The 26260-nt window shown below is 36.6% G+C and overlaps 1 protein-coding gene across 5 annotated transcripts in view; it reads right to left on the bottom strand.

Moving 5' to 3' along the window:
* The window catches only part of EXOC6B (exocyst complex component 6B), a 678199-nt gene that overhangs the window by 187288 nt on the left and 464651 nt on the right, over nucleotides 1-26260 (bottom strand). The window lies entirely within an intron of this gene.

The following is a 26260-nucleotide window of genomic DNA, read 5'->3' as shown; positions in this document are numbered from 1 at the left end:
TGGAGAGAGGCATTGTTTTAAGAGGAATAAACCTAGAAAACTGGAGAAGCTTATTTCTATGACTTGCCTAACATATAAGAATAATCAGTAAATAAGGAAATTAGTGGGTTGAATCTCAAAAAGTAAACTAAAAAACAATTTCATTTCAAAATTCAAAAAAACAGAGATGATTATCATTTTCTACCAGTTCATGGAGTCCATGGGCAGTTCATGGAGTCCATGAAGTACCGCTTTTCATCTAAGGAAATATTCTAAATGATGGATATGACTATTTTAGCTATATTCACTGAATTAAATGAGTAAGTTTTTCAATGTGTGGTTCCTTATAAAGGAGGAAGAGTTAAAGAAAGTAAAGAATATAACAAATGGCAGAACAATAGCAGGCTATATGGCATTGGATTTTCCCTTAGTCTTCCATAGACAAATAATAGCCAAGGATAACAAAGATGTTCTAGGTTTTCAACCTACAATCTGAGGATCCCAAGATGAAAGGAGTATTTGTAATTGCTGAAGACTTTTGTATTAATAGATTTTAAAAGGTCAAAAAAGTTAAGTCAGTGAACTAGTTACAATCTAATCCCTTTAAATCTATTATTTCAATATGCAACTCCCACTCTAGAATATCAAAAACAAATACTCACTTTTCACATTCCTTTGTATACATATAAAATATTCTTTTCATTAAAATACATAGATCTATGTAAAGTCACAATTTTCCTCCAAGGTTCCCAAATGCGTCACAATTTTTCAAAATAAAGGTCAATTTCACCATATATCTTTTAAAATAAGGCCTCTCCCGTTGGCAATCAGCAGTGCTTCTGTGCATAATCTCTAGGAAAGATGAAGATCTGCCATGAAAGGGGTGGGCTTCCTGAGAGATGAGAAAGACTGGTGTTCCAAAGCAGTAACTTTATATCCTTGATATTTTTACTATGCTTTTAAGAACTTAATTTTATCCATGTGTTCGTTCGGCACTGACTATTCTGCCACATGAACATATATCTGAAGCTATGGCTATCTGAAATTTTACATTGAGAAAGCATTCTGTAGGACATTTAACAGAACAGTGAAAATCAATTCTCTAGAAAAGCACTGTCTAAATAGAAATGTAAACCACATGAGTAATTTTTAGATTTCTAGAAGACACATTACAAAAAGAAACAAGTAAAATTAATTTTAAAATTAAGAATATATTTTGTTTAACTCAATATATCAAAAATATAATTTCAACATGAAATTAATATTTTCAAAATTATTGAGATATTTTGTATTTTTTCAAAATCCGGTATGTACTTTATACTTACAGCACATGTCATTTTCTGACTACCCACAATTTAAGTGCACAACAGCCTTTTGTGGCTGGTAGCAATAGTACTGAACATCGTAGCTCTAGATGACATTGATTATAACAAATGGAAACCAAAATGAAGTATGTAAAGAATGACTTAAGATTTTGGAATGACAAGGAAAGGGCACTGCCAAAACCCGTAGCAATATGAATTCTATTTTCATATTGGCTATGAAATTGGAATTGAAGCAAATGCCCATGATACTACACTATGGCCTCTTACGTTAGTCTATTCAGGCTGTTATAATAAAATACCATACAGTGGGGAGCTTATAAAAAACAGAAATTTATTTCTCACAGTTCTGGGATGGGAACTCCAAGATCAAGGCACCTACAGATTCAGTGTCTAATCGGGCCTGTGTTCTGGTTTATAGATAACACCTACTTATTATAGGCTCACACGTAGAAGGTGTAAGGGATCTCTCTGGGGTCACTTTTGTAAGGGCACTAATCCTATTTACAAGGTCTCTGTCCTCATGACCTAACCTAAAGGCCCCACCTCCTAATATGGTTGCCTTGAAGTTTAGGATTTCAACATATGAATTTTGGGGGAACATAAATATTCAGGTCATAGGACTTTTGTTCAGTTCCCATTATGAGAAAATTCTCTTAGTATTTGGAACTTAAAAAATGTTGCCCTCTTAGATAATGAGAGAGCTATATATTTTGTATATGCTTCAACATGTTTGTCAGTACATTTTTATTATGTCTCTACAAATCCTTTACTTGTATTCTTGCCTTCATCTCATTTTTGCTTTCTTATATCTAATTTATTCATTTTTCAAATTTATAGTGTTGAAAGTGGTCACAAATCACTTGGAAAGCGTAGGATATAACGTTTTTAAAATTACGACAGTTGATCAGCATATAAGTTTCAGGACAAAACTCTCTGCCTCAGTTTCCTCAGCCAATGATGACAGTAGCAAATTTGAGCAACAACTGCAAATACTGCAAATTGTTTTATAAGTGTACAATATAAAATAAATGCTGATCGTTAACAAGAAAAATATTAAGACTAATGTTCAGGACTCTTGAGCAAGGTGGAGGTATGGCATACGTTACAAAAAATGCTGAGAGTGAGAAAATTATAAAGGTAGGTTCCACATGGGGCGTTTCTTAGGTTAAAAGAGCTACATTTTTTTAAAAGTCAGTGTGACCCATTCCAAGCTGAAAGGAGATAATGTTTCTCTCATATATATTTCATATATGGTCTTACAATCTGCTAGCAAACTTAGTCTCATACTCCAAATTAATGTCCACAGAAAATGAACATATCATTGGCTGAGATAATGGGGATTCTAGCCCTTTTAGAATTTATTAGCTATGTGACCCTAGGCCAAACATGTAAGTTCTCAGTGCCAGATGTCTCAGCTGTAAAATGAAGATAATAATATTTCACTTGTTTAAAGCTATGGGACTGAATTGAATATACTCTTGAGGTCGGTGATATAATAAGGAATATATCTGGTCTTTGTCCCTGGATCCTGGCATAGAGCTTCAAAAACTCATGGAATTTCCTGAGTGATGGAATACCTTTTGTTATTTATAATGAGCTCCTTTAGGCAATATCTGAGTTTACGTTAATGAGGTAACTGATGGCGGGGCCTTAGAGAATCTGAAGGGAGGGGCTGGCCATACCATAAAGACCAATTATGGAATTGAACAGTTGGAGCTTTGAGCTCCATCCCTGACCTCCAGGACGCGAGAAGTACTGGAGATTGAGCTCAATCATGTAACTAATGATTTAATCAATCTTGCCTATGCAATAAAACCCCATATAAAAACTCTGGACACTAAAACACAGTGTGGTTTCCTGACTGATGAAAACACTGATAAGCTGAGAGGGAGACACACTCAGATTCCATGAGGAGAGGACATGGATGATCGCTATACTCCCCACCTCAGTCAAGCCCTATGTGTCTCTTTCATTTGGTTGTTCCTAAGTTGTATCCTTTATAATAAAACTATAATTGTAAGTACACAGCTTTCAGTGAGTTCTGTGTGTTGTTCTAGCAAATTATTGAAACTGAAGGGATTGTGGCAAGTCTTAGTCTGTGGCTGGCTAGGCAGAAGTGCAGGTGGCCTGAGGACACCGGAGACTTGCAACTGGAGTCTGAAGTGGGGCAGTCTTGTCGGACTGAACCCCCTGTTTGTGCGGTCTCTGCTAACTCTGGGAAGTTACAGTTAGATTGAATTGTAGGATACTCAGTTGGTGTCAGGGAATTGTGGTCAGAACATAAAGTCCAATCCAGATTAAGGGCAGTACAACTTGATATGGGGTCCATTTTAATAAGTAGGTTATAGCCAAATATGTCCCAGCAAAAGTAATTGTGAAAACCATTGGCCTTGGATGCAATAAAACAACAACATGCATTTTTATCTACATGGCCACCTCTTCAATGAATTGAAAAATTAAATATATTATATTAAAACAGTCTTCATTAGACTTCATTAGCGACCATTTTTGATAATGGCATAGTAAAACATTATGCATATCTTTCCTGGAAGAAGTTAACATTTTCTATATTGTCTAGTTTTCCTTCTTTGCTTCATGGAATTGTTCTAGGATTAGCTGATAATTTTTACCCCCAATATAGAATTTTAATGTAAAGTATTAAAACAATGATCTAACATCCAGGCTAAATTTATGCAATTAGATCAATATTAACATAGATAACAAACAGTCTGTCATTCTGCTTATAAAGGCTAATGAATTTATTCTCAGAGGTCAAGAGCTAAGACTTAGGATCCATCTTATTAGAGAATATAAACTTGGGACTAAGAGCTCAGTTTGATGTGGTGTTTTCCCTTTTCTCTTTTCCTAAAACAAACAAATTTTTAAAAATAAAAAGGAGAAGAGAATCTCTGCCAATGAAACCTGAGACCTTAAGCTGGTAGTTATTAGGTAAGGCGTCAAAGATTTGACTTCAGACACAACAGGAGCTCTAAAGGAAGCATCAGGCATTTGAACTCTTAGGTACTGCTGAGAGAAGGAGATTGGTGTTTAAAGGGAATTTAGATTAGTTTGAGGAAAAGGAAATGAACTTTTTCTCAAGGTACATAAGCAACTTCTTTCCATGATAGACTGGTGCTTTTTAAGGAATATCTTAAGTGCCAGTAAGTATAGAGCATAAATGAGCATTTCAAGTATTAAAAGCAGCCCTGTCTTTAAAACGTTCCTTGTTGAAAAAGCCCTCACAAATGCTTTTGTAGGGGAGAGTCAAGAACCTCACCCTTTCCCCTGGTTAATTGTCTGGGCAGGGGATCATGCTACACCTTGTTTCCATCCATTGACGGGCAGACAGCTGAGAAAGAGATTCCAGTGAGTCAGAGGGGAAGGGCAGGCCTCAAGCAGTCTGACAGCTGGATTTGGTAAAAAAGTGAGCAGACCTGAAATTCTCCAGAAAGGTACATCATTCAGAATGAAAGAGGAGAGAATGACAGAAAGAAGAAAAAGTTTATTAGGAAAATTTTACTGATGCCTACAAAGAAAACAAATTAAAAATAATTTCTCTTTATTTGTGGTCCCATTATATGTTTGGTGTTATTTACAATTAAACAGTTCATAGTCATTTGGCTTAACAATAGCGACATAAGAAAAGTGACCACTGAACTTCTCAGAGGAAGTGAAATAAATACCTTGTTTCCTCCCTTTCAAATCAATTTCTGAAAGACTTGTTTACAAACACTGACTCACCGTCTTTATCTTCCATTCATTCCTCAACTCTGCAATCTGGTTTCCACCACCCTACTTCCACTAAAACTACTCTTTCTTTGGCTTCCTTCTTACTAAAGCAACACTTTTTATGTCCTTAGGCCATTTACATATAACCTGTAATATTTGGGACATGCTTATACTGTAATTTGTTTACCTGAAATTCATTTTTTCCCCTGAACTTTAAATTTAATCAGGCATCCTGTTTTTTATCTGGCAACCCTACTTATAACTGGTTTCTACATCTAGTCTTGGCCTCTCTCCTACGAATTTATTACACTGTTGCTATAATTATTTTTCCAAAGTAGAAATGATCATGACACTCTCATACCTAAAACATAAACAGCTCTCAGTATTCTTAGAATAGAGTATATGCTTCTTAATACATCTTGCAAGATCTAACAATAACTTATCTTTCCATGAATTCCTTATGACTACCCTACTTCATTTCATCCTATTCTCTAGTCAAAATGAACTAGTTTTAGTTCTCTAATTTAAGATAACTCTTCAGTATGCTCTTTATTTTCTCTCACAATTTGTACATACTACTGCCTTTCAGAACACACTTCCTAACCAACTTCATCACACTTGAATGGGTAACACCTAGTCATCTAGTCCAATTGGGGATTTTAGTGCAACCCATTTACATATAACAAATTACTGAAAAAATTATGAAAGGGATTAGCTGAGTTGCACAAATTCATAGCTATTAGTGGTTAAACAAAAACAAAAACACAGGCCTCAATTCACCCATCCAAATGTACATTATCCCACTATTGATCCTACCATACCATCTGCTCCTTCCAGAAAAGGAGTAGAAAATAGAAGGAAAATAGAGTCAGCTACCAGCATAGAACATTAAAGGCAAGGCTTTAAAAAGTCTATACATTGACTTACTAGCTCTTGGAACTTCAGGCTTTCTAAATGGAAGTGTTGGCAATGATATTTTCTTCAGTTTTTCTAAATTTCGATCTCAGAAATATGCAATTGAGAATGCTAAGGTGATATTTGGGTTTTTTCTCTCTCTCCTTTTCTTTCTTTCATGCACATAAATGCAAATAGATTAAAGAGAAAGAAAGAGGACAAATGTTAATACTTGTAATACTAAAAGTAGATTAAATATATGATTTAATTAAAACAGCATAATCCAAATCAGAATCTGTTAAACGCTGGCATGCTGGAGTGAGTAATGATGCAAAGGCATACTTTTTAAAATGTCTTACTTAAAAAAAAAAAGTCTTATAAAAGTTAGGACTGTAATCAATTTTTTTTGAGATGTATAAGGTGTTATTCTACCTTGTACAGTAGATGGATTAAAATGTTATGGGAACTTCTTGTAGACCTGAGTAGAAATCTGTTAACTTGCAACAATTAAAACAATTTCTAAATAGACATGGTATTTAATATGGTTTCCCGGTTTATACCCCATAAAAGAGCTCAATTAATATAAACAGTTTACTGATGTCAGCCCTAACAACATGAAGCGAGGGCCAAAAAATATATTAAATGTACTAGTGTAAACACTGGGAGACAAGCAAGAGCAGTGAATGCATCAGAAATTCTTGGGAGATTGGGGCATACTACGAACATTAGGATTTTGGCCTACATGGGTGAAAGGAAGAACAAATGGCTTGATGGAAGGAGGGGCACCAGTGCTAAATAAGTAAAATAATTTTCAGCTGAGGTGATGTTTGGAGTTAGTTGATAGAGCAGAAAGAGATGACCACACACTGCCCTTGAGCTAATGGTAAGGTCTCCGGTTTGGAATGATGATTAAGATGGGTTGTTCTTTCTACTGGCTCATTTATCCCTGAGAATGCTTCTGTGTGTTTTCAAGCAAATTATGAGGATCAATCTCCACAATGAAAACTTTATATTTTATTTTATTTTTGAGATGGAGTCTCACTCTATCACCCAGGCTGGAGTGCAGTGGTGCCATCTCGGCACACTACAACCTCTGCCTCCCAGGTTCAAACGATCCTCCTGACTCAGCCTCCCGAGTAGCTGGATTACAGGCACCCACTACCATGCCCAACTACTTTTTTTGTACTTTTAGTAGAGACTGGGTTTCACCATGTTGGCCAGGCTGGTTTCAAACTCCTGACCTCAAGTGATCCAACTGCCTCAGCCTCCCAAAGTGCTAACATTACAAGCATGAGCTACCATGCCCAGCTGTAATGAAAATTTTAAATAATCGTTTCTTAAAATTTCTAGTAAAAAAATCAACAGTAAAAAGGCTTTGGAAATTAAGAAAATCCTACAACATACTACTTTAACTGTGACAAAACATGTTTTACCAAGTCTGGAATCAGGGTCAAGTGATATGAAAATAGTAATAACCACAGCATACTGTTCTTCTTTGAAATGGCATTACTTATTCTTTCTGGTCCATGAAACTTAAGGTGTAGAAGGTCTCAAAGTTGCAAAAAATAAGAAATGAAATCTGAAACAATTAAAGTTGAAAATGCAGAGAAAGAGGGATGGAGCAGCAAGCTTGGGACAACAACTAAAAAATAAATTTGTCCCTCTCCTTTTCAAAACCATGTATCAGGAAAATGGTCTTTTAGAAACTATTAGTTGAATAAGTTAGATCTTCTACTGCCAATGGCTTCCCCACCCCAATATCCCTTGAAATAAAACCAGAAGGAAACAGCTAAACAGTTTCAAAGAGCAACCAGCCACTGTCTGTAGCTAGAGATGGAATAAGTACCATATTTACCAAACAGCCAGACAGCATTTCAGGGTATTGAGGGAACTTGCCACAGAAAAGAAGTTCATTTGTGAATTACGATCTTTCATGTAGTAGGTCCTTTGTACTCCCTCATCACGAACATTCGCAGCATCCAAGGTAAGTTCTGCTACCAGAAACAGTACTTTGTTTTTGTTGGCCAATCTCTGAAAGTCAATAGCATGGCTTGACAATGATGTATGTCAAGGTTAGAGCAGCATGATCCATCTCCATTTTCTTGACAGGGATGGCATCTTAGGCCAAGATAAGGAGGAACAGGTTGCTTGCCCCCGCTGTTCAGGTTGGCAGCACCTACTATCAAATGACCAGGTATCTGGCAATGGGCTCAGAGAAACAATGACTGCCTTTTCTTCTGGAATTCAAGGAACTTCAGCCTATAAACTAAAATAACTGCTGAGTGGGCACTACTCATTGACCCATGTCTGAGAAAAGCCCTCTCAGAGAGTATAGGGTCCATCATCTGTGGTCAAAAAGAAGTGACACTGCCATTTTAATGGCCAGGAGGGCTTCTATTTGGGTTCTCCATAGCTAAGAAAGGCATATCATAAAAGCACAGCACCTAGCAAGGACAAGCCTTGTAGGCATGGTAAGATAAGAGCAAACAAAGCAGAGCTTTTGTACTGCCTATTTTTGACGACAAAAAGATTTGCAGTTTGTGTACTTCCCACACCATTCACCATTTTAGATTTAAGAATCCAAACTCAATCGTGCTTTTAAAAAGAGCTGGTAAGGGCCTGGGAGGTGGAGGAGAAACCATCTATAAATTTCCAAAGAAGCTTTTACGTAAGTTGATTGAGAGCTGTGTGCCTGAAAAAATGATACAAGACTATGGTCGCTATTTTCATCCTACACATTCCTACTGCACTTGAGTTTTAGGTATAATTTCTTATATAAAATATCTGCAGTGTGCCAGCTCCTACAGAGAAAACAAGGAACACAGAGAATGAATGAACTATTGACTACTGTATGCATATATACACACACTCATATATATATAATTGCCAACTTAATCATTCTCCTTTGTAAATCTATATGTTTCACTGCAATTATTAAATTCAAATGAGAATTTTGAAACACTAATACAGAACAAAACTGAAAAAAAGGAAACCAAATGATAAAATGAATGAAGAGGGTATGCACTAACAAAGATTGGCAACTCAAATCCCTATATATTTCCAGTAGAGAATGAAAGCATTATTGTAAAAAATATAAAATATTTCTCTGATTCCATTAACCAGTCGGGCAAGCAAAAGAGAAAATTCATTAGCCATGGAGCTTTTCTCATAAAGCAAGTTATAGTCTTCATGATTTTAAAGCAATAACAACTAACTATCCTTAGATTTTCACATGTGCAGTGCACTGCAAATTGTAGAAAACAAGTTTATTTTTCTGCACACAAATTTGAAGTCTATCATCAATCTTTTGACCTTAATGTTTCTCAGATTGGAGACAGCAAAAAGCAGCAGCTTATTTTACAATTATAATTCAGAAGGATGAGGCTAAGGATAGCAGGTAAGGGATTGAAAATTATTGATACTGAAACACACAACATGTCCTTCAGTAGTCCACCCATAGGAAATTTGCATTTTAAAGCACTATAAATTCTCTAACAAAAGGGACATCTGTTATTTTCATTTAACCTAGTAGATGAAGTTTAAAATTTTATTGGGTTCAAACTTCCTCCATTTGTCTCTCTTTAAACCTTACATTCTTAAGACTGCTCTCTTTTAATTCTTGAGGAGGTATCAAATGTCTAAGATGCAATTTGTAAAGTATCCTTTCGCTAAGGTATTAAAATATATTTTAATTGAAAAGGAAGTACATTTAAAATGTTTTATAAGATTCCTTACTATGAAATGGTGCTGTTTGCTACAATGATTAAACATTCCCAAGATTTACTTAATTTCACATAGAGCCAACTTTTATTTTTAAAATACATTTCTACCAGTATGTTCATGTTCAGATACCCAAGTTTCCAAAATAAATTTATTCATATTCTTTAGTTTCTTCTGACGTTCAGGACTGCTTAGCTAACATGTTTTATTACGGCAACTCTGATCTCACCCATAACCACACTAAACGTCTCTACCAGAATACTACAGTGCTTCAGAGCTTGACTAGACAGGTTGATTTTCCTCTGAAACCAACATTATCCAGCCAGGCATGGTGGTACATGCCTGTAGTCCTAGCTACTCAGGAGGCTAAGGCAGGAGGATTGCTTAAATCCAGGAATTCAAGGCTGTAGTGTGCTATGATTGCCCCTGTGAATAGCCACCATACTCTAGTCTGAGCAACATAGCAACATCCTGTATCTTAAACAAAAAAACAAAACAAAACAAAACAAAAAAACTAACACTACCCCAAAGTAAATAGTATAAGGCAGACTATATGAGACAGTCCCACCTTAAAGAATCACATATAAATTTTCTTTTAGTAAAAAATTATGGACCTTATTACATGGCCATTGACTTTATAAGAGCCAACACCCAAAACCTGCTTTCTGCTTGCATATACTCTGAATATAGTAGTCTTTCCCTTATCTGCCATTTCACTTTCCACGGTTTCAGTCATCTATGGTCAACCACTGGCTGAAAATATTATATTGCTACCCTTGCACTGTGGGGCCATTATTGGTGTAAAATAAGAGTCACTTGAACACAAGCACTGCCATACTAAAAATGCAGAACTGAGAACTGAGACGGCCACTAAGTGACTAACAATTAACGGGCAGGTAGCATATAGAGCATGAACACACTGGACAGAGGGATGATTCATTTGCCTAAGTGGGACAGCCAAGATTTCATCACACCACTCTGAATGGTGTAATTTAAAATATGTAAATTGTTGAATTCTGGAATTCACTTCATCTCATCACACAGGCGTTTTATCATCTGACAAAAGGGTGAGTACAGTACAGTAAGATATTTTGAGAGAGACACCATATTTATATTACATAAGAGCATGTTGTTATAATTGTTCTATTTTATTATTATTGTTGTTAATATCTTATTGTACCTAATTTATAAACTAAACTTTAACATAGGGAGGCATGTATAGGAAAAAGCATAGTATATATAGTTATGTGTTGTATAATGATGTTTTAGTCAACAATCAATTGTATATATGATAGTGGTCCCATAATATTATAATGGAATTGGGTTGGGTACGGTGGCTCATGCCTGTAATCCCAGCACTTTGACAGGCCAAGGCAGGTGCGTCACTTGAGGACAGGAGTTTGAGACCAGCCTGGCCAACATGGTGAAACCCTGTCTCTAAAAAAAAAAAAAAATACAAAAATTAGCCGGGTGTGGTGGCACACACTTGTAATCCCAGCTACTTAGGAGGCTGAAGCAGAAGGATCACTTGAACTCAGGAGATAGAGGTTGCAGTGAGCCGAGATAGTGCCACCACACACCAGTCTGGGCAACAGAGCAAGACTGTCTGAAAAAAAAAAAAGATGATAATGGAACTGAAAAATTCCTATTGCCTAGTGATGCTGTAGCCATTGAAAGGTCATAATGTAACACATTACCTCTTCTGTTTAGATACAAATTCTTACCACTGACTGTGTTACAACTGCCTATGGTATATAGTACTATACACGCTGTACAGGTATGTAGCCTAGGTGTGTAGTAGGCTATATACCATTTAGGTTTGTATAAGTACACTCTATGATGTTCACACAACAATGAAATCGCCTTACAAACTTCTCAGAACACATTCATGTCACTAAGCAATGTACGACTGTATAAGGTTCAGTACTATCCACGGTTTCAGGCATCCACTGAGGCTCTTGGAATATATACTGCATAGATAAGGGGGACTACTGTATAAGTCCTCTGGTAAACATGGCATATTATATAACTATAATGAAAACCACATAAACATATTAAATATTTATCTAATAATTACAATATGTATTTATGTTCTGTCATCTGTAAAGCATTTCACATGCATTGTCTCATTTAATACTTACAACAACTCTCCACAGACATAAAGCTATCCACATGATTCCCCTTCTCATAATAAATCTTAATATCTTGGAACTAAATGGAAATTCAGACATCACCTAGACCACCTTTCTCATTTTATAAATGAGGAGCCCAAAGCCCAAACAAGGTTTAATGAATACCCAAGACCAAGACTATACTTAGCCATTGGCAAAATTGAGGTTATAATACAATGACCTCCAGCCCAGTACTCTTTCCAATGATGATGATGGCTGCTAACAATTACTAAGCATTTACAATAGCAATTATTCACTTAGTCATCACATGTCTATGAGATAAGTACAAATATAATTTCATTTTACAAATGAAAAAAAATAAGGTTTGGAGAAGTTGAGTATGCCCAAACTACTACATTGAAGATCCAGGTTTTAAAGGACAATCTATCTATTTCCATCACCTAAGATTTTAATTATTATGTATTATATTGCTGGCATATTAAGAATTGACTGTTGGTGGTAAATATGGCTTTATAATCCATCCAAGTTTGTGGTAGGATGTATGTACCAAAATTGCCATTCACTGACTCTCCAGTTGCATACCATGCTAAGAGAATATTCCTTAAGATTGCAACCACATCCTAGTTTTCCCTATTATTCACATCTCATGATATCTATCTCAAGCTACTTCCTACCTCAACTCCCTCCCATCTTCAGAGCAGACCAAACAGATCTAGAAACTGAAGTAATTGCTAATTGTATCATATTTACTCATTCAAAAAATATTTATTATTAATGTACCATATGGCAGGCACTATGCTAAGTCCGAAGGAGATAGGACTGAGTGGGGCGACAAGATCCTTGCCCTAACTAATCTACTGTTTACCTTTTTCTTAGACTCTATGAAATGAGTATATTTAAAATAAGCGCTCCTCTATTCTTGAACTGGTTTGAATAGATTTTTGCTCCTTGCTCTATTGTTTGAATGTTAGTATCCACTCTAAAATTCATGGTGAAATTTAATCTTCAATGCAACAGGATTAAGAGGTAAAGTTTTTAGGAGGTGATTAGGGTATAAGGGCTCAGTCATCATGAATGGGATTGGTGATCTTACAAAAGGAATGAAGGAAACTACCTAGGCCCTTTTTGCCCTTCTACCCTTTCTACCTTGTGAAATCACAGCATTTGAACCCTCCAGAGGATGCAGCAATAAGGCACCATCTTGGAATCAGTTTTCAGGCCCTCATCAGACACTAAACCTGACAATACCTTGATCTTAAACTTCCAGCCTCCAGAACTGTAGGAAATAAATTTCTATTATTTATAAATTACCTAGTCCCAAGCATTTTGTTACAGCAGGACAAATGGACTAAGACAGTTGCAAATAAACATACTCTAATTAAGACAGATTATTATTAGGGAATGAGCTGCCAAACAAAAGAGAAAGTAGAATGTTTGGAATTAGTTAGCAGGTAATGATAGGGAAAGGGGATAGAGACTTCCCTTTTGATACGTATATTTGTTTGCATATTTCTGTTTGTATATTTGTCCCCTCCAAATCTCATGTTGAAACATGATTCTCAATGCTGAAGGTGAGGCCTAGTGGGAGGTGTTTGGGTCATGGGAGCAGAGCCCTTATAAATGGCTTTGTGCCCTCCCCACAGTAATGAGTTTATGTGAGAGCTGGCTGTTTAAAAGAGCAAGGCTCCTCCCCCACTTCTCTTGCTCATTCTCTTGCCATGTGACATGCCTGCCTGCTTCCCCTTCCCTATCCACCATGAGTAGAAGCTTACTGAGGCCCTCACCAAAAGGATCTGCTGGCACCATGCTTCTTGTACAGCTTGCAGAGCCATAAGCCAAATAAACCTCTTTTCTTTATAAATTAACCAGCCTCAGATTTTTTTTTTGTTTATTTCAGATGGGGTCTTGCTCTGTCACCCAAACTGGAGTGTAGTGGCGCAATCTCAGCTCACGGCAACCTCCATCTCCCAGACTCAAGCAATCCACCCACCTCAGCCTCCCACGTAACTGGGACCACAAGCATGTGCCACTACGCCCAGCCAATTTTTGTATTTTTGGTAGAAACAGGGTTTCGTCATGTTGGCCTGGCTGGTCTTAAACTCCTGAGCTCAAATGATCTGCCTGCCTCAGCCTCCCAAAGTGCTAAAATTACAGGCGTGAGCCACTGCACCTGGACTTCTCAGATACGTTTTTATAGTACAACTTCATTTCCCAGGATGGAAAGCCAACAGTCTGTGGAACATGGCAGCCAAGCTCATAATTAAGGTATTATATTAAGTCACTTATGACTATGTTCCCACTGAGGGAGAAGCTATGGAGGACTAGTGTCTGCTGCCATTTATCAATTTAAAAAAATTGAGGAATACAAGCCAAGTGATCACTTTTAACAACACTGGGTAACTTAGGATAAAAATGAGGCCAATTCTCATCCTTCCTAGAATGCCCATCTCAGGAATCTAAGGAAACACAGAACTATAATGAAGCTCTATTGCAATAATCCCCTTCCTTCTGCAGCTGGATAGCTGAGTAAGCTGAAAACCAAATAAGTTGATTTCAAGTTTCTGTTGCCTTCATAATCCCATCATATTTTCTTGATAAATGCAAGGATAGTAAAAGAAATCATGGAATCTCAGGAGAATGGCGTGAACCCGGGAGGCGGAGCTTACAGTGAGCCGAGATCTTGCCACCGCACTCCAGCCTGGGCGACAGAGCAAGACTCCGTCTCAAAAAAAAAAAAAAAAGAAAAAAGAAATCATGGAACCTCGATCCCTTATTCTTCTCCAAAGTACTTTCCATTGCAACTCCATTCCCAGAGAAGAGTAGCACTTTGCTCTGCTATGCTCTGTCCCTTACTGAATCTTGTCTTGTGACTAGGATCTACATACAACATGTGTTAAGGTTAAAAAGAAAAATAAAAGTAGAGAAGAAAGGAATTATATCCAGAAGGAAATGTAAGAGTTTTCTAGGTAAACTCAGCAAAAACAAGGAAAACTGTGTGGTTGTGCATTTTGCACTACTTCTTCAAGGACGATTAAACATAATTTTGATTGACAACTTAATTACTCTAGGACATCTCACTGGAGAAGCTTGATTGAATGTAGTAACTAGTAGTTACTTTCACAGTTTGCTGATGTAAAGGTCGCTTTGCATAATATAAACTTGAAAGGCTGCAAAAGAAAAATGCTGGTGTGGATCTGTCATATATGCTTGCCCTGTGTTTCTCACCGGGGTCCTCAGGACTCTCCACTATTCCCTTTTCCACACATTAGGAAGAGGTTGGTAATGGAATGCCTGAAGCCCTGTGAGGGAATCTCGGACCAAAGGTGAATAATTAAGTATATGGAACTGAAGAGGCAAGGATAGCTGGGCTCAAGTAGTGGAGAAAACAAAATGAAGTAGGTAGAGTTATGCCAATTGGTAGTTGTTGATGCCCGATACCTAGGGTTCAGTGAGATCTCTTTATAAAGATTCTTTAGTTCTGATGTCCCAGTGACAAAACCACAAGCAAGTCTATTAAGGACTGCCTGGTTAATATTCACGAAAACATCTCACACCTGAGTCAGCGCAGACTCAGCTATATCACAAACCTGTAGCCATTTACTTTTGTGAATATATACAAAGAGATGGAAACTTTCAAACTTTTCAGGAACTATTGGATACTGACTTTGAGATAAAATAAATTCTTCAGGGATGATGTGATCTTTCAATCAGAGTGAAGAGGTTAAGTAGTAAATGCTGTTCTGCCGCTAGTATATATCACAATAGACTCAGTGAGACCAAGAATTTACTCTGAAGCTGTTTCCCTAAATCCTGTGTTTAGGCAAAATCTCTATATTGGTTTCCTTACCTGTAGAGTGAGGGTTATTATGATAAGAATGGTGACATGGAAGGCTTTAGAAGCCCTTGTGCCCTTTCAAAAGAATTAAACCAAAGCATATTTAATTGATCATCAAGATCTGAGAGAATGTGATAAGATGCATTCTATCCCTCCTGTTCATGGATCCAGTTTATGCTGTGAAAAAGATTCAGGGGTCCTGGGAAATGATGGATTACATTACATTTAAAAAGATGCAATTGTTGCTGTATTTCTTTGCAAAGAAATGTGTCCTGGATTTGGTTTAATTATATTTTTAATGTACCAATCTTTTGAATAATTTAGGGAGCTATGCAGATAATTGAAAACTGAAAATGTTTAATATTGTAGACCATAAATCAGTGGAAATATGAATGAAAACACATAAAGGCATATAGATAAAGAAATGATAATTATAACAAATTATAATAAATAACATTTCCATGGCTGTTTCAAATGATTTTATATATATTATTTCATTTGACTTTATAACAGTAATGTGAGACAAATATAGCAGGAATTAGTATTTCTAGCTTACTGATGGGCTCCGAGAGGTTAAATGAATTGATTCATTCACTCTCGTGGCTTGAATTATCATACGAATATATGCTGAGGCTACCAAATCATCTCTACCATAGATTACTGCAATAGCCTTCTAACTAGTCTCTGAGGCTACTGCGAAATGCAAGTTCCTTCTGAAAATACAAATCTAATAGAGTCACCCTCCTATTTAAAATCCATGATTTCTCATCTTATCTCCAGCCTCCAACCATGGTATTTTGCATAGAGCAGTGCCCAAATTGTATCTGCTGACTGAATGAGCAGATTACTGAATTAATGTTGGTAACAAGTGGTTGAGCTGGAATATGAATCTAGAATTCCTCATTTTGAATATACAAAGAGAAAGCATAGGAAATTCCAAACCCAGACACAGACTGAACATCCTAGTGCATGAGAGATACAATAGCTTAAGTTAGATCTAGAAGCTAGTAGGCAATCAACACCTGCTGGTGTTTAAATCTCAGTTTCTCTGCCAGGATCCAGTGCTCTAACGTTTAAAACCAAATATAAAACATACAAACATACAGAGATCTAAGATGAAATCCACACAAAGCAGAAAAACACAGAGGTCATTATCAATTTTTAAAGAAAAAGTGATGACTTCATCACACCTAGTAAATTTTGTAACTGCCACCTTAGAGTTATTTGATTTGGTAGCCTATCAGCAAGAATTACCTAACAATAATACTCCTGTTACATAATGGCACCCTAAGCAGTAGTTACCATCTGTAGAAAAGAGCTGAACTGATTAATTGTAAAATAATCAAGCTGAGAATCAGAAAATCATCAGTTCTGGATCATACCTTCAAGGACAGCCATAGAAGTTTCACAGACAACTACCAAGAAGCAAAATCAATGTATTATACCAAATTAAACCTGTCACAAACTGTGACAAAGTTCCAAGTACTCTGCAAAAGACCTTCTGAGACATGCTGGATATGCTTAATATGAATTAGCAGATTTGCTAACTGCTGCTACTGATGATGATGACAAAAATAGGAGCAGCTAATAATTAGTGCATACTTACTGCTTTGCCACACAATGAAATATAGCCTTTCATGTATTGTCTCATTTAATCCAAACCCACTCATCTTTATAATATTCAGTACTATTATTATTCCTACCTCATAAATGGAGTTGTAAGGGGTTAAATAATTTACATATGGTAACACTAAAAGTAAGTGGGAACCAGAATCCATTCTGTTTAAGTGACTCTAACATCTATATTCTTAATGACTACATTATCCTAGCTGAGTATCTCAGGCTCTTGGTAGTGCGTATAACACCTCTATGCATTTGGGACCTAAGAAAATGGCAGACCTGACCTCATATTCAAAAACATTCAAGGTATATTCACATTTTATCTTGTCCACAGTTTGATTTCTTTTAGGACCTATACAGTTCTTCCAAGGACTCACAGACAAAAAGGGAAAATACCTCATGCACAAACCACTGGGTAGAAAGATATAAGTGTTAATTATCTTGTCATTTGGGACTGCTTTTATACGCCTCTGTATAGTTACTTGAATTTTATGTATCATTTCTTTAAGATTTTTTTATAGACCACTGAGCATCTAAAGAAAAAAAATGAAGGGGGTGGTATAGGGAAAAACATAGAATACAGTTCTTTCTTTTAAAGTAAAATAAATGTCCATGAAAAGTTTCTTGACAGACAAATTACTGCCAATCAGGAATGAAACATTAAATTCTAAATCAATGAATTTTAGTGGTTCCACAATATATGAAGAAAAAAATTTTCAGTGCTGATATTATGGTTATTCGTGGACTGTCATGCCCTTGAAATGTTGGCTTCAATTTGATTTTAAGTCTGAAAGGTTATTACAAATAACAAATGGCTTTTCAGATAAGATATTGGCTCTCTGGAATCTCTTGTACATGGTTAACAAACTCTTGTGTTTCCACTTTTTCATTAAATGCTCTTTTAGTCTTAACTGAAAGCTGGCTCTGCATTAAGGATGCAGATTCTCCTTCAGCTCTCTCAAGAAGAAGCTGCTCATTCAAAATCAGGCCTTAAAATGGCCATTATTCTTACTCTTCAGTGCTTCTCCCAGTCCATCATCACTCCTACTGAAAGTGCATATATTTTAGCTTTATCATCCTTCATCCCTGTTTCTCTCTTATTTCTGTAAAAAATGCAGTCTTGTAGTTGGTCATTCCCCAAAATTCACCAGACTTTGTTATTTAACCAGTGGTATTGGTTGATTGCCTACACCAAAGCCCTTTCCTTCCTTTCTTTATAAGAGAATGAGCTTCTACTTTTTCCTCAAAGTTCAGAAAAGGATGACTTCATTCTCATCTCAAGAATCAATTTTGATTGTTTTAGCATTATGTTTTCAATCTCCTACTAAATAACTGATTAAGACAGAGGAATGTGAAACAATTTTGGCTAATTAGATGCAAGGAATGTGGCGGGCAACTTCTAGAAACGGTTCTGTTGCTATTGTATATTACCATGTCTAGATGAAAGGCATAGGAGTGTGCTTATTTCTGAATGGTAAGATTAGGGTAGTTTTTATTTTCTTCCTGTACTTTTTTTTCCCCCCACCATTTTCCACAATGAATAGATATTTCATAAAAAAAAAAAAACCCTAAAAATCTTAAAAAGTATTCACTTGTTTCTGCTACTGATTATGATAAACTAATAGGCACAGCACCAATCTTTCCAGTGTAAAAACATCCTGGAAACCTAGAAAACTGTACAAGGAGTCTGAAAAAATGGTTTTAGATACTGGACAAGAGGTAATGCAGAATTATGATCCCACAGACATAATGATACTGAGAACAGGAGAGCAAGCGAGGCAAGCTACCCTAGAGGCGGCTTCCAGGCTGTGCTACAAAGCAGGCAAAGGGAGAGAACTGAAACAGAACATGGTTGTCTTACTAAGTTGAAAAGTCAGAAACTAGAGCCCAGGAGTTCAAGGCAACAATTATTTACAGGACTGAGTATCAGAAAGGAGGATGTTGCAAAAGAGAGCATCCAGGAAAATTACAGAAGGGTCCTTTCGGTATTTGGTGGAGTACTAATTTGTGTATGTACAGGAGGCAATTACCAAAGGCTGGAGAAAGAACCATTAGAAATGAAAAGGAAAAGAATTTGTGAAAGTCTTACAGGGATGACCATACTTTGTGTTTCCACCAGCCAGAGTTTAAAGACCTCTGAGCTATCCAAAGCATCAAGCAGAATTCTCCCAAGGGTACTGCTTTAGAATTGGTGACAAATTAGACCTAGACAAAAAGCTGCTATGGACCCGCTATATACTTGAGAAAGTATCAAATGAATCCAATTGCAAATAACTAAAATCTACGTCAGAACAAAATCTAATATTATTTAAAGAAATACAACAAAATACAGCATCCAACAATATGAAATGTAAAATTTCAGGAATCCAGTAAACAATGACCAGGATGCAAAGAAACAGGACAATATGACCTATAATCCAGTGAACAATATCAATAACCTGGAAAATATACACATGATGGAACTGGTAGAACAGGACTGTTACATAGCTATTACAAGAATGTTCCACGTGTTAACAAGGTAGAGGAACAGGAATATTATGAAGAAAGCAATAGAAGATATCAAAAAGAACCAAATGGAGTTCATATAGAAGTGAAAAAAAAAAACCACCTCAAATGACAAATACACTGAAAACAGATAAGCAGCAGATTAGATATTGCAAAAGGAAAGTTCAAAGAACTCGAAGACATCAATAGAAAGCATTCAAAGAGAAGTGCATAAAGAAGAAAAGAAGATTAATAAGAAAATAAACAGAATATCAATAACTTACAGGACAATGTGAAGTGGTCTAAAATATATGTAAAGGAAGTTTCAGACAAAAAGGAGAGATAGAAAAGATATTCAAAGAAATAATGGCAAAAGCCTTCTCAAATTTAATAAAAGGCATAAACTTGCACGTCCAAACTCAATGAATTCTAAACAGAATTAACCTAAAGAATCCCACAGAAAAGACACAGTCTAATGAAATTGCTGAGAACCAGTGATGAAAATCTCAAAAAAGTAGAGAAAATGAGACATAATTTGTACAAAGAAATGAAGATAACAAAAAACATCATCAGAAACTATATCAATCAAAAGAAAATAGAACTCTTTAAAATGTTGAAAGAAAAAAACAACCCTGTTAACCTAGAATTCATTATACAGTGAAAATATATTGCTGAAGATTTTACCAGAAAAAAAAAGTTTAGAGAATTTAACATAAGTGGAATTATACTATAATGTACATTGAAGGAAGCTCCTCAGTAGAATAAAAATGATATCAGATAGAAATCTGAATCTGCACAAAGATAAGAAGAATGCAGAATATAGTAAACACATGGGTAATTATGAAATATATATTAATCATATCTAGACATTTTATAAAACAAATGAGTGTTGAAAGCAAAGATGCAGTAATAATGTATTGTGGGGTTTATAGACTATGTAGAAGTAATATGTATAACAACAATAGTACAAAGGACAATAGATAGAAGAAGAACAATACTTTTGTAAGAGTCTTACATTAATGCAAAATGGCATAATATTATTTTAAGGTATTCTGTGTTAAAGATGTATATTGTAAATCCAGGAACAAAAACTAAAATATAAAATAAAGAGTTTGAGCTAATAAACTATAGATCACATAAAAAACACCAGTTAATCTAAAAAAAAAAAAAAGCAATGAAAGAAGAAAAACAAACAAAGTATGAAAAAGGAAATAGAAAATGAATAGCAAGATGATAGATTTAAGCCCAAGCATACTGAAAATTACATTCAGGAGGTAGAACAAGATGGCAGAATGTAAGATTACATCATTTGTCTGATCCCCCTTCCCCAACCCCACCCCTGCAGGAACACCAAATTTTAACAACTATCTGCAGACAGAAAAGCACTGGCACAAGAATCAAAAACCAGGTGAGTAATCACGCTACCTATATTTTTACATCATATCGCTAAAAAAGGCATTGAAGGTGGGCAGAAAGACAATCTTGTATTGCTGACGCCACCCCTCCCCCAGCCCCTGGCAGTGGCTGAATGGCCTGGAGAGTTTGTGCTCTTGGGGAAGGGAGAGTGCAGCAACTGGGGGACTTTACATTGACCTCAGTCCTGCCCTGTCACAGTGGAGAAAAAGGTTGTGCTGGCTGGGCTCAGTCAGAACCCACACGTGGAGGGAACATTTGGACCAGACCTAGCCAAAGGAGAATCATCCATTCCCGAGGTCAGAACTTGAGTTCTCAGCAAGACTCATCACCACAGGCCAAAGTGCTCTGGGGTCCTAAGCAAACTTGAAAGACAGTCTAGGACACAAGGAATGCAACTCTAAGGCAACTCTTAGTGTTGGGCTGGGCTCAGAGCCAGAGGATTAGGGTGGTATGTGACCTGGGCAGTAACCCAGCCAGGGCGGCTAAGAGAATGCTTGTGCCACCTCTCTGCCAATCCCACGCAGTACAGCTCATAGCTAGAAAATGAGTCCTTCCTTCCGCTTAAGAAGAACAGAATAGAGAGGACTCTGTCATGTGTCTTAGATACCAGCTCAGCCACAGTAGGATAGGGCACTAGGCAGAGTCATGAGGCCCCCATTTCAGGCCCTAGAACACAAACCAATAACAAGTAACAAGATTGAAACCATAATAAAAAGTACCCAGTAAAGACAAGCCCGGGACCCAATTCACTGCAGAATTCTATCAAACATCTAAAGAAGAACTAATAGTAATCCTCCTCAAACTGTTCTGAAAAGTAGAGGAGGAAGGAATACTTCCAAACTCATTCTACAAGGTCAGTATTACCCAGATACTAAAATCAAAGACACATCAAAAAAGAAAACTACATGCCAATATCTCTGATGAATATTGACATAAAAATTCTCAACAAAATACTAGCAAACTGAATTCAACAATGCATTAAAAATATCATTCATCATGACCAAGTGGGATTTATCCCAGGGATGCAAGGATGGTTCAACATACACAAGTCAATCAATGTGATACAACATACGAAGGGAATTGGAGGACAAGAACCATATGATCATTCCAACTGATGCTGAAAAACATTTGATAAAATTCAACATCCCTTCCTGATAAAAACCCTAAAAAATCTGGGTGTTAACATTACCTCAACAAAATGAAAGCCACGTATGACAGATCCACAGCTAGTATCATACTGAATGGAGAAAAACCAAAAGCTTTTTCTCTAAGAAGTGAAACACAACTAGGATGCCTACTTTCACCATTGTTATTCAACATAGTATTGAAAGTCTTGTAGAGCAATTAAACAAGAAAAAGAAAAAAGAGTCATCCAACTCAAAAAGGAAGAGGTCAAATTATCCTTGTGTGCAGATGATATATTATATTTACAAAAACCTAAAGCCTCCACCAAAAAAATGATTAGAATTGATAAATTCAATAAAGTTGCAGGATACAAAATCAGTGTACAAAACTCAGTAGCAGTTCTATATGCCAACAGTGAACAATCTGAAGAAGAAATAAAAAAGTAACCCCCTTTGTAATAGCCACAAATAAAACTAAATACCTAGGAATTTACTTAGCCAAAGAAGTAAAAGATCTTACAAACTATAAAATACTGATGAAAGAAATTAAAGAGGACACATACAAAAAAATGCAAAGATATTGCATGGTCATGGATTGGAAGACTCAATATTGTTAAAATGCCCATATTACCCAAAGCAATCTACAGGGTCAATGCAATTCCTATCAAAGTACCAATGGCATTCTTTACAGAAATAGAAAAAACAATCAGAAAATTTATATGGAACCACAAAAGACCCAGAATGGCCAAAGATATCCTGAGCAAAAAGAACAGAACTGGAGGAATCATATTACCTAACTTCAAATCATATTACAGAGCTATAGTAATAAAAACAGCATGGTACTGGCATTGAAACAGACACACAGACCAATGGAACAGAATAGAGAACCCAGAAAAAAATCCACATACCTATAGTAAATTCCTTTTAGACAAAGATGTCAAGAACACACACTGGCTGGGCATGGTGTGTGGTAGCTCACACCTGTAATCCGAGCACTTTGGGAGGCCAAGGTGGGCGGATCATGAGGTCAGGAGATAGCATCCTGGCTAACACGGTGAAACCCTGTCTCTACTAAAAACACACAAAAAAATTGCCAGGTGTGGTGGCACGTGCCTGTAGTCCCAGCTACTCGGGAGGCTGAGGCAGGAGAATTGCTTGAACTCGAGAGGCAGAAGTTACAGTGAGCCGAGACTGCGCCACTGTACTCCAGCCTGGGTGACAGAGCAAGACTCTGTCTCAAAAAAGGAACACACACTGGGGAAAAGACAGTCTTTTCAATAAATTATGGTGGGAACACTAGAAATCCATATGCAAAATAATGAAACTAGACCCCTATCTCTTGCCATGTATAAAAAGCAAATCAAAATGAATTAAACACTTAAATCTAAGATGTCAAACTATGAAAGTACTACAAGAAAACATTGGGGAAACTCTTCAGGATATCAGACTGGGCAGACATTTCTTTTTTTGAGATGCAGTCTCACTGCAATGGAGCAATCTCAGCTCACTGCAACCTCTGCCTCCCAGGTTCAAGCAATTCTCCTGCCTCAGCCTCTCGAGTAGCTGGGATTACAGGCGTGCGCCACCATGGCCAGCTAATTTTTGTGTTTTCAGTAGAGACGGGGTTTCACCATATTGGCCTGACTGGTCTGGAACTCCTGACCTCAAGTGATCCATCCGCCTCGGCCTCCCAATGTGCTAGGATTACAGGCATGAGCCACCATGCCCAGCCTGGGCAGACATTTCTTAATTAATACCTCATAAGCACAGGAAACCAAAGCAAAAAGGGACAAATGGGATCACATCAAGTTAAAAGGTTTATGCACAACAAAGGAAATAATCAACAAAGTGAAGAGACAACCCACAGAATAGTAGAAAATATTTGCATACCATCCGACAAGGAATTAATAACCCAAATATATAAGGAGATAAAACACTCTATAGGAAAAAACCCCTAATAATCCAATTTAAAAATGAGCAAAATAATTGAATAACCATTTTTCAAAAGAACACACACAAATGGCAAACTGGTGTACGAAAAGGTGCTCAACATAATTGACCATTAGACAAATGTAATTCAAAACTACAACGATATAGCACTTCACTCCAGTTAAAATGTCTTTTATCCAAAAGACAGGCAATAACAAATGCTGGAAAGGATGTGGAGAAAAGGAAACTCTCATATACTGTTGTTGTGAATGTGAATTAGTGTAACCACTATGGAGACGGTGTGGTGGCTCACTCCTATAATCCCAATACTTTGGAAGGCCGAGGCGAGTGGATCACAAGAGGTCTGGAGTTCGAGACAAACCTGGGCAACATGGCGAAACCCCATCTCTACTAAAAATTACAGAAATTATCCAGGCATAGTGGCATGCACCTGTAATTCCAGGTACTCAGGAGGCTGAAGCACTAGAATCGTTTAAGCCTGGGAGGCAAAGATTGCAGTAAGCCAAGTCACGCCACTGTATAGCCTGCGCCTCCAGAGTGATACCCTGTCTCCAAAAAAGAAAAAAATCCACTATGGAGAATAATTTGGAAGTTCCTGAAAAAAGTAAAAATACAGATATCGTAAGATCCAGATCCAGCAATCCCACTGCTGGGTATTTATTCAAATGAAAGAAAATCAGTATATCAAAGAGATTTTATATCTCCACACTCATATTTCTTGCAGCACCATTCACAATAGCCAAGATTTGGAAGCAACCTAATTGTCCATCAACAGATATATGGAGAAAGAAACTGTGGTACTTACACACAATGGAGTACTACTCAGCCATAAAAAAAAAATACTGTCATTTGTAACAGTGATCCTGTCATTTTAATGAACTGGAGGTCATTATGATAAGTGTTAAACCAGGCACAGAAAGACAAACATTGCATGTTCTGACTTATATGTAGGATCTAAAAATCAAAACAATTAAACTCATGAAGATAGAGAGTTGAAGGATGGTTATCGGAGGCCAGGAAGCAGAGTGTTGAGAGGGGAAGTAGGGATGGTTAACGAGTACAAAATACTTAGAAAAATGAATAAGACCTAATATTAGCACAACAGGGTGGCAATAGTCAAAATAATTTAATTGTACATTTTAAAATAACTAAAAGAATATAATTAGATTGTAACACAAATGATAAATGCTTAAGGAGACAGATATTCCATTTTTCACAATGTGATTATTACACATTGCATGCCTGTATCAAAATATTTCATGTACTCCATAAATATATATACCCACTATATACCTACAAAAATTAAAAAATTACATTCAATATAAGTCACCTAACAACCCAGTGAAAAATAAAAGATTCTCATATTGAATAAAAAAGCAGAACCTGGCCGGGCGCAGTGGCTCACGCCTGTAATCCCAGCACTTTGGGAGGCCGAGACGGGCGGATCACGAGGTCAAGAGATCAAGACCATCCTGGCTAACATGGTGAAACCCCGTCTCTACTAAAAATACAAAAAAATTATCCGGGCGTAGTGGCAAGCACCTGTAGTCCTAGCTACAGGCTGAGGCAGGAGAATGGCGTGAATCTGGGAGGCGGAGCTTGCAGTTAGCGGACATCACACCACTGCACTCCAGCCTCTCAAAAAAAAAAAAAACCAAACTTGACTATAAGCTGTATACAACTTTATATTTTTAAAAAAAATTAAAAGATAAAGATAGAAAAGGATATACTTATGCAAACACAACAAGGTCATAAGGAAGTTGAGTGGGCCAATACCAGCATCACAAAAAGTATATTTTTTTCAAATAACACATATTACTAAGGATAAACAGGGTCATTTCATCATAATAATAATCAGTGCATCATAGGGAAATATCAGTTCTAAGTAGTATGCACCCAATAACAGAGCTTCAAAATGCATTAACCTGATAGAATGGAAACTGACAGGATTGATATTGATAAATATAACTGAAGATTTCAACTCTTCTCAGTAATTAATAAACCAACTACAAAGAAAGTCAGAATGAATATAGGAGATTTGAATAACACTGT

Source organism: Macaca fascicularis, chromosome 13, assembly GCF_037993035.2.
Source record: "Macaca fascicularis isolate 582-1 chromosome 13, T2T-MFA8v1.1".
Classification (NCBI taxonomy): domain Eukaryota; kingdom Metazoa; phylum Chordata; class Mammalia; order Primates; family Cercopithecidae; genus Macaca; species Macaca fascicularis.
This window is presented reverse-complemented; position numbering and strand designations above follow the sequence as displayed.